The sequence below is a fragment of the Grampus griseus genome (genome assembly GCF_964374135.1).
Source record: "Grampus griseus genome assembly, chromosome: 14".
Classification (NCBI taxonomy): domain Eukaryota; kingdom Metazoa; phylum Chordata; class Mammalia; order Artiodactyla; family Delphinidae; genus Grampus; species Grampus griseus.
In genome coordinates this window covers 20,508,608-20,518,727 of record NC_139008.1, presented here as the reverse complement: position 1 = coordinate 20,518,727, position 10,120 = coordinate 20,508,608, and the positions used below count along the sequence as shown (strand labels likewise).

Below are 10,120 nucleotides of genomic sequence, written 5' to 3'. Positions count from 1 at the left end.
CTATGCAAACTCCTTGAAGTCCTCACCTTGCCCAGAGGACAATCTGTGCCTGCGGGGGTGTGGATGTGATGGGCGTGGTCGTACAGGTGTGCGCAATGTGTCCAGGTACACCGCGGGGCAGGATGAAGTGTTGCACGGGGCACGTATGTGCTGGGGGGGGGCGGGGTAGGGGACTGTGGGCACAGTGGTGTCTGGGGAACACGAGGATGACGGGGTCTGTGCGTACATATTGGTGCCGCAGGTCCGGATGTGCAGAGGGAGAATGCGGGGTGTGTGCGCGAGGGGTCCGGGTGGGTGTGCCGGGCAGACGTGGATGCAGAAGCGGGCACGAGGGAACGCGCGCGGCGGGAGCTTGTTTCGCGGGAGAGTGAGAAAGAGGCGCGGCGGGGAGCCGAGCGGGGGCGGTGGCCCGCCGGGCGGGGGCGGGGGCCCCGGCCGTCGGCGCCGCCAAGCCCCGCCCGCCGCGCTCCCGGACCTCCCAGCCCCGCCGCCCGCTCCCTCCCAGTACCTGTCCGCGCGCTCGCGGCGCCACCGTGACAACTGCCCAGCCGCCGCCGCCGCCGCCGCCTCCTCCCGAGCGCCGCCGCCAGCCGCGCGCATCCCAAGCCGCCGCGGGAAGCAGGTACGTCAGCGACGCCGGGCTCCGCGCCTTCCCCCGCCGCCCACCCCGCCATTTCCCACCGGAGGGCGCTCGGCGGCGCTGCGGGGACCCGGCCTCGGGCGTAGGGGGGACCACCGCAGAGGATTGTGGGGAGTGGGGAAGCCCCCGGATGCGAGCCGAGGGACCGGGAGAGGGCGATGAGTGTCTGTCAGGGGCGGCAGAGAAGGCGGCAGCGTCCTCGGCCCCGAGGGGCGGGGTGAGGTGTCGTTCGGGAGCGCAACAGCAGCGACACCTGAGAGCACGGGCTAGGCGCCGGGACGCACAACGCTTTGCTGGAATTAGGCCCTTCTTGGTGTCCCCATTTTACAGAGGAGAAAACTGAGGGTCAGAGGCTGGAGACGCCTCCCCGGGTTCCAGGGACAACTTGCTGAGCCCAGATTTGAACCCAGGGAGTCTGACCCCAGAGCCCACCTTAGCCTCTTCTGCCAGCCCGCCTCTGGGCAACGGGGGTTCATTCCCTGAGTTGTCCCCCTTGGGGCCACACTGGGAGGAGGCCAGATCCGGAGGCCCTGCTATCCCCCAGAGGGGCATGTGTCGGAGATTTGGGGGTGCTGGGCAGGGGGTGGGGGCGGACAGCTGGGGCGGGACCTCTCCCTCCAGTGTGGAGGGAGAAACTGAGGCAGGGGGAGGTTTCCGGAGGAAGCAGCAGAGCTCCTCCATCCACAAGAGGCAGGAAAGCTCCCACACCCCATCTCCACCAGGGAGTGAGGGCAGAACAGCCAAAGCGGTGGTTTGTCCCTGACAGCAGAGCCCTCAGAGAGTCCATGAGGGTCCTGTGTGAATTGTTCCCCAGGCTTAAGCCTCCCTGTGGCCTCCATGTGACATCCACCAGTGGCCCAACGTACCAGCCCACTGAACTGTGTGATGCTGCGAGGAGTACCAAAGGAGAGCCATTCTCCTTTGTAAATTTCAACCCCTGACCTCCCTGCCCCGCAAAGGTGACTGCCTTCGTAATTTGGGGAGTTCCTTCTAGGCCTTTCCTACACCCAGGCAGTCGTATACATGCGTACCCATAGAAGGTATGTAAACTGCAGAGTAATGTTGTGGGTGGATGTTTAATAGAAACGGTATAATCCATCCACATCATTCTGAAACTTGCCACCCCCCTCCACCCAGTTATCATTTCTTTGAAAGTTATCCAAGTTGCTGCATATAAATGTAGCTTATTTATTTTAACTGCTGCCTTGTTTTCCACCACGAATACGCCTACTGATGGGCAGTTAAGTTGTAAAAATTAGGGGACTGTTTCATATTTCAACCTCTGCTGTAAATTGACATCTCTGGGTTTAGATTTCTTTGTACTTTGTCCTAAACTAACTTCACAGGATCTGAATTTGGGGGACAAGGTCCCCTGTTCTCCATTGTACACGCACGTGCGTGCACACATACACAAGGCATACACACATGCACAGGTGCACATACGCACATCTCTATCCTTCTGTCTGTGGACACGTACAAACACTATACCCTGCTATCTGCAGTTGCTGCTGAGCCCAAAGGCCTGGGGTTGAGCCAGGCCACAAGTTCTGCCTGTCCAGGCCCCAGTGGGCAGAATTCCCATAAGGGACCATGTCCAGGAGTTCCCTCTAGACACTCTCAATGCCATCCCCGCCATCCAATAAGACACAGAAGGAGCTAGAAACCATGCCTGACAGACTGGAGTGTCCAGGGTCCTATCTGCATACCACAAACTTTCCAGGTCTGGGCTGTACCGTGGGAGTGTGCTTGCCCTAGAACGTGGGCCCGAACTATCAAAAGTTTGGTGGAAGGCCTGATGACAGCTGCTTGGGGAAAAGCTAGAATCAGAGCTGTGTGCATCACAGTCCCAGCTCCACCTCTTCCTAGTCTGGGCAATAATTCCCATCCACTCTCTGAGCCACAGTTTCGCATCTGTAACCCGGGGATGATGAACATGGCAGCCTCCCAGATCTGTTGGATCAGTGGGATGACGAAACAAAACACTTAACTCATTGTCAGCACTTGGAAAGCAGGAAGTCTTATCTTGGACAGAGGAGACCCGGAGATGGCCCCAAGGTTGGGGTGGTGCTCAGGGCCACCGTTTGGGACCTCGTCCACATCCCAAGTGCAGGTCAGAGAATCTCAGTGCTGAGTGGGACTGGGATGAGAGCTCAGCTTGTGAGAGCCACGCCCACCTCACAGTGAGGTCCAGAAGTGTCATGGCACCTACAAAGGACCTACTGTGCGCCTAGCCCTGAGCTAAGATGCAGAAACAAACGGAGACGAGGTTCCCACAAAGCAGGCCTGTGTGCAGCTTTTGTGAGGTCCACACTCCTTGTTCAATTTTAGCTTACTCCCAAGATTCTAAAAGGTGGGAGATGTCACATAAAACCTCATATTTCTGGATCCTCTTGAGAAAAGAGGATCAGAAAGGCTGACAACTCCAGCCCTAACATTCGGCTGCCCCCTGGGATGGGGCAGGCGCCCTCCAGGCGGCACAGTCCCCACCTGGCCCACCCCTCATTCATAAAGAGCAGCATAATATAAATGTTAATAACACAGACTCCACAGCCAGCTTCTGCATCCCAGCTCTGGCATGGATTAGTTGTATGGTCTAAAGCAAAATATTTAGCATTTTTGTGATTCGATCTCCTCATATGGAAAATAGGTATAATAAGTAGCACTTGCCTCAGAGGGCTATTTTAGGCATTAAATGAATCAACAAACCTCAGCCTCTTACAACAGTGCCTGGTGCATGGAAAACACTAAGTGCTGATGATGCTGATGATTGCTGGTGGTGGTATAAGTTGCCTGGTCCCTGTAACAGTGCAATTTGTATTCCAGATTGTACTCCATATAAAATGTTATGGGAACACAAGTGAAAGAGGAAAATGTTGTCCTCCTCCTGCCTTTCCAAGGGCAGGAGGAGGACAACATTTCAAGGAAAGTGACAAAAAGGAGGGGACTTCTAAGGTGGGTTTTGAAGGATGAATAGGAGTTTCTCTGGAGCAATAGCGTGAGAAAGGCATTTCCACACAGAGGAAACAGCCTTTCCAAAGGCCTGGGAGCATGACCAGGTGAAGCAGGTTTAGGAAGTGACAGTAGTCCAGTGTGACTTCTGGTAAGGTATCTTAGAGTATAGGGAGAGGGAAGATGGATCTGGAGAGACAGAAAAGGACCTTGAGATCATGATGGGGCTTGCGGCAAGAAAGGAGATGTACATTTCTTGTGCTTTACAGATGCCCTTATAATCATCAGCCCTGTCAATCCTCATAATGCCCCAAGAATCAGGTTTTTGGTCCCCACTTACTGATGAGTTAGAGGCTCAGGGATGGTAAGTCACTTGCTCGGGAGCTCACACGATGGGTCAGTGGCTGAGCTGGAATCAGACTCCAGATCTGTCTAATTCTAAAGCCCATGCACCCTGTCTGAGCCTCAGTTTTTCCACTGTAAAGTGGAGTTAGTACCAGTAAAACCTACTTCGTGGGCTTGGTGTGAGGATGAGATGAGAATGAATGCACAGCCATAGCACAGCCCCTGGCACAGAGCAGTTGCTGTTATTTCGATTGGATGAAGCCCGTGTCCTTCCAGGCCTCTCACCCTAACTCATACCACTGCCCAGCCTGAGATGGGGGTCTCCAGGGAGTGGATGTCCTGGGCCAATGGGTCTCAAGCTGTGGTCCCTGGACCAGAAGCCTTAGCATCACCTGCAGATTTTTTTCAAAATGCAGATTCTCAGACCCCGTCTAGACCTACTAAGTCAGAGACTCTGGGGGTGGGCCCAGCAACCTGTAATTTAACAAGACCTCCAGGTGGCTCTCATGAAAGCTAAAATTTCAGAATCACTGGTCTGGAGGAAACCTTCAAATGAGATCCTCTTTGGCCACCTGCATCCACCTCCCTCTAGAAGAGTGGGTTGGTGGTGAGAATTCTGCCCTTGCAAAGACCAAACCCGGAGGGGATGCGCCAAGACAAAGGCACATCCCCTCCAGTGTGGGAGGCTGGAAAGAACCACTTCTTTACAGATAGGAAAGTTGCCAAGGAGCCTAGTGGGGGTTTTATTCTCTAGAACGTGCTCTCCTTTCTAGTCTCACAGCCTCCAGTGGGCCCACCTTGAGGGCCTGGGGCAAGATTTGACTTTCAGAGGAGTTATTTTCTAGTGCGGGATCAGGGAGCTGAGGACCTGTCCCCCTCCCACTAAAAGCTCGTGATTAGGGTCTCTCTGTGAACGATCTCTTCTCCCTTGGCACCTTGAGAACACGTGTCCAGGTCCAAGTCTAGGTTGGGGACAATAATATTCTGCCGAGGACCTCCAATCAAGAAGCAGGCCCACTCCACGTGTCTTCTTCAAAGCGCTGATCAGAGCGGGGAGGCAGTACAGCCTAATGGGTAGAAGCACGGGCCTTGCCTTAAAGATAGAAGTTGCTGAGTCTGGCTACATAAAAATTAATTTTTTCTGCATGACCAAAACAAACAAACAAAAATCCATAAGCCCAGGCATGTCAAACTAGTGAAAGTATTTGCCACTTTTATGAGAAAGAGTTAATTTCATAGAGAGCTCTCATAAATGAAAGACGAACCACGTGATCCAAAAGTGGGGGGAGTGGGGGGTAAGGAATAGAGGATATGATTCTACTGTTTACATAAAAAGAAATACAGTTGAATTCAAACAGATGAAAAGATGCTGAACTCTGAAAACAGAAATGCACAACAAAACCACACTGATTCTGTTTTCCACCTGCAAGTTCGCCGGGTAACACTCAGTGCTGGTGTGGCAACCGGGATTCTGACTCTGCTGGTGGGAGCACAAATTGGGGCAACCTGAGGCGGGGGTAAGAAAACTGTCAGTATTGAAGATGCTCATGTCCTCTGTCTCTGCCACTTCACCTCTTGGAATTTATCCAGTGGATATCCTTCCATTGGGATATCCAGTGGATATCCTTGCATTGGGCGCATCATGTTAGAACAAAGATAGTCTGTGTGTGAGAGCAATTGATTGGAAATGAGCTAAACATCCACCAGAGGGGAACTAAGTGCTGTACATGTCAGGACAGCCATGCAAGAGAATATGATGCAGCCGTTCAAAAGAAAGCAGTAGCTCTGCAAGAATAAATGTGAAACCATCTCCCAGATGTATTGTTAAAAGAAAAATGCAAGGTATGGAACAGTGTATAGTGTTCTACCACGTGTGTGTGTGTGTGTGTGTGTGTGTTTTAAAAAGGGATTCAATGTTATATGTGTATATATTTGTATATGCACATTAGAATCTGGAGGACACACTAGAAGCTGGTTAACTTTGAGGAGGGAAACTGATACATGAGGAGACTTACCTTTCATTGCATACAATTTGGTACTCATTAGATGTTTTTTCCCTCATACAGTTGTTATATTATAGTTATAAAATCTAGCCACATGTATCTTCTTTCTCCTTATTTAAAACAAGCATGACACTAGAGATAAGGTTAACTCCCCCTTTGACTACGACCCAAATTATATAATATGTTTTCAAATAAAAAATGAATTATGGTTTTAAGTAGGGCCTTTATCACAAAAGAACGAATATTGTATGATTCCACTTATATGAGGCGTCTAGAAGAGGCAAATTCAGAGAAAGTAGAAGAGAGGTTACCAGGGGCTGAGGGGGAGGGGTGGATGGGGAGTTGGTGTCTAATGGGTACAGAGTTTCATTCTGGTTGGGATGATGAAATTTTTCTGAAGATGGATAAGTGGTGATGGTTGCATAACAATGTGAATGCGTAACGCCACTGAGATGTACATTTAAACATGATTGAAATGGTGACCCTTTTGCTCACGTCTATTATGAATAAATTTGCACCGACAGCGTATTAGCAAGTTAGTTTTAAAACAATTAGCTGGATGGGAAAAGTGAAAGTGTAATTGCTGGTAAGCCAAGGCTACTTTAATTTTTATCTTGTGGAACAGATTTAACTCCTTTGATGTAAGACACAGGCAGGAAAGGCTGGGAGGGGGACTGGTATGGCATCTTGCAACTCCAATTATGACATTTCAGTTCACAATCTTTGTAAGACAATTACGTTTCAACCTGAATCTTGACATTAAAGTATATCTTTACCAAAAAAAGGGTTAAAATGGTAAATTTTACGTTGTATATTTTGCCACAGTGAAAACATTTAGGGATGACAAAGAAACAAGTAGGGGCTTTGATGTCAGATTGCTTGGGTTCTAGTCCTTGATGCCACCACTTCTTAGCTGTGTATGCTTGATCAAGTATGTGTACTTCTTTAAAGCCTCAGTTTTCCCACCTACAAAATGGGGTTGTCAGAGAGTACCTGCAGGGAATCCTGCAAGAACTAGATGACTTTACCTATACAGAGTGCTTGCTCTGCATCTCTGGAACAACTGTAGGAGGTCAGGTTCAAGAGGATGGGGAGGCTAGAATCAGCTACTGGGCCAAATATTAAGACCAGCAGATTCAGGTGGAGTGAGTTTATATACAGGGAGTTTATAAAAGAACCATCTATATTTTTATATCACTTTGTATTTGCAAAAATTTAATGCATTTCCATAGTGTAAAATCACAGAACGTCGAGTCAGACAGAATTATCTTGGCCGGTGGGAATCCACCAAAGATGCAGCAGTTCTAAACCTGTGGCCTCCTAACCTACAGAGATCCGAATCCTGACTCTCACTTATTAGCTGTGTCACCTCAGGCAAGTTACTTAACCTCTCTGTGTTTCACTTTTCTCTTCTGCAAACTGGAGGTGATAATAATTCTCACCCCATTAGGGATGTTAGAGGATCAAAGGTGTCAAGTGCTTAGAGTGTTGCCTGGCCCACAGTAAGTCTTAAGTAATTGTTAAGAAAATAAATAAACTTGAAATAAGCCTGAAAGTCTTAGCATTTTTGTTTTTAAAAGAGGAATTTATTTTTTACACTAAGGAAACAATATCCTAGCAATACAGTCAGGGGGCTGAGATGAATCTGCAGGACTTCCCTGGGATGGGTTGGGGAGGCCAAGATAAGGTAAGAGGAGGCCAGCTGATGAGGGATGAGGCAGTAAGAGGCTCCGAGGGGTTCAGGGATTTTCCCAAGAGGCCTCACAGTGATAACAACAGAGCCCAGATTCAGCCCCAACTTTCTCCTTCTCCCCAGTGTCTTGAAGATCAGGGGCCCTTTCCGTGCAGACCTCTGGGACGATACAGGTAGCTTTGCTTCCTCTTGACGTGTTGGGGAACTCACTCCCAAGCTGAGGCCTGGAAGGAGGGCTAAGGCCTGGGAAGCCTGGCACACCCTCCTTCAGGAGCCGCACCTGCACGCGGGCTCCATCAAGGACCTTAAGTGGGGGCTGGATTGCAACCTCCCAAAACAAGCTCATTTCTGAAATTCCACTCTCACCTGTCTGTGTGCGGAGTTTGTTGATTTTCCTGGTTGAGAGGCACCCCCTCCCACCACCCCGGGAGGGATCACCTTTGTCCTTTCTCAGCTGTTTGCACCACAGTGAGGAGGAGTTTGGCTGGTAAGCGAGACCTTCGGGGCCTGAGGCTGAGGGTCGGGGTGGACCGGAAGGCAGCCTTTGAAGGGCTGTTTTAGAGATTGGGCGGGGTGGGGGGGGGCAGAATGTAAAATGTTAGACGTGTGCTTGGCACGGGCTGGGTGCTCCCAAGTGGAAGGAGGGGCATTTACTGGGCCTGGGGGGCCTGGTTTACTGCAGACTGCCTGGGGAGACTGCTCCTGTCCTCAGAGCATTGCTGCCACGCCTTGAGTGTTGAAATCCCCCAGACGCCTTAGTTGTCTTCTTTGGACAGTCAGTTGATGTAACGGTTAAGGGTTTGGGAGTTAAACAGGCTGGAGTTGGAGCTTAGCTCTGTGTGACCTTGCGCAAGACACTTAACCTTTGAGCCCCAACCCTGGCCTGTGGATTGCAGACAATAGGACCTCCTGCAGGGTCGTGAGTAAGCAAGCACAGCACCTTAGCAGCTGACCCCCATTCACTGGCCCCACCCTTCCTACTGCTCTGATTAACTCCAGAAATGCTGTTCTAGCCCTGCTTCAAGAAGGGATGCTGGTGGGGCAGTGGGAGGAGAGTCCTGGGCTGAAAAGACCTAGACACCTGCAGAATTCAGGGAAAGTTGAAAGATCAGAATCGGCTTGGGCGTGTGTGTCCAGGGAGGGGTGATACTCAAGCGCAGGGTGGACCGGCTGATTGCAGCTTGCTGGCTGGTGGAGCAGGACCTGGTCTAGGCCTCACCCTCCCTGACCCCTCTGACACCAGATGACAGTGGGTGGCAGCCTGGCCATGGGATGACCCACCCATTGGGCAGATCTCCCCGCATAGAAGAAAGAACCTGGCAAAGCAAGGCGGGGGTGGGGTGGGGCATCAGACACATTTCCCGGCCTTTGGGAATATTCAGGGAGTGTTTCCTGAAGGCTACAACGCTAGTTCACAGGGATTTAAACTTCTAGGGGCCAGATTTTGTGTATTTTGTTCATTGCTTCACTGCTGCAGCCCCAGCTCCCAGTAGACACTCAATGAATATTGGTTGAGTGAATGAATGACAGGTGGCTGGATGATTGCCAGTGACGGACTAGGCCCTGGAGATACAGGGTGGAGTAGGTCACACATCTCAGCCCCCAGGAGACTCCGAGACCCTCATCTGAGACCCCCTCTGCATCCTCACTCCCACTCTTGAACTCCCACTGTGGCCCACCAGTGGCTGGGCCTGAGGTGGGTGGAGCTGTGTTCCTGTTGGATCTTAGGATCTAATTGGCTAAAAACTCCTCCCTGCAGCCAGACAGCTCCAACACTCATCTCAGTCACTGCAGACGGTGCGGCCGCTCTGTCTGGGAACCATGCTATTCTGCTTGCCTTGTGCACAGGGATGAACTGACTTCAGTTTCTCTCAACACAAGATATAGTTCGTCAGAGAAATGCGGGCCCATGTGGCTTTCTCCTCTGTAATAATAATAGGCAGCATTTTAAAGTATACACTACAGGCCGGGCACAAGCATTACATCATAGAATTCGTTCAGCGACCATAAAGGTACAGACACTCTCCCTCACTTAACCTTTGGAGAGACTTGTGGGATCTCATCATATTATTCCAACAGTCCAGTGAAACAGGTGATGTAATTGTCTGCATTTTGCAGATAAGAAAGCAGGCTCAGAGAGGTTAAGTAGCTTGCCCAAGGTCACACGGAGCTAGCAAATGATGGGGCTGGGATTTGAACTCAAGCAGTCTGACCACAGAGCTCACCCTGCCTCTCCTCAGCTTCCAGATGAGTGTGGAGGAGGAATGGACATTTTTTACTCTGTGCCAATGGCTCTCAAAGCCCTTGGTTTACCAGCAGCTGAGTATAAGGTTTCAGCTGTTCACTCCCCTAGGACCTACCCTGGGTCGCTGTGTGGATGAAGATCCTAATCTCCCCCAACAGAGAAGGCAGGAGCCCAGCTTGAAAATGGCTGTGATTCTTGGGGCAGCAGCCCCTTCCTGGGCACCAGATTCTCAGCCTCCAAATCTC

The 10,120-nt window shown here is 50.8% G+C and overlaps 1 protein-coding gene across 1 annotated transcript in view; it reads left to right on the top strand.

Moving 5' to 3' along the window:
• The first annotated feature begins 553 nt into the window (after positions 1-553).
• SCNN1B (sodium channel epithelial 1 subunit beta) overlaps positions 554-10,120 on the top strand; it is a 76,609-nt gene continuing 67,042 nt past the window's right edge. The window contains exon 1 of the mRNA XM_082671627.1: positions 554-622. The gene's annotated coding sequence lies outside the window, so the exon portion shown is untranslated. The remainder of the gene's footprint in view (positions 623-10,120) is intronic.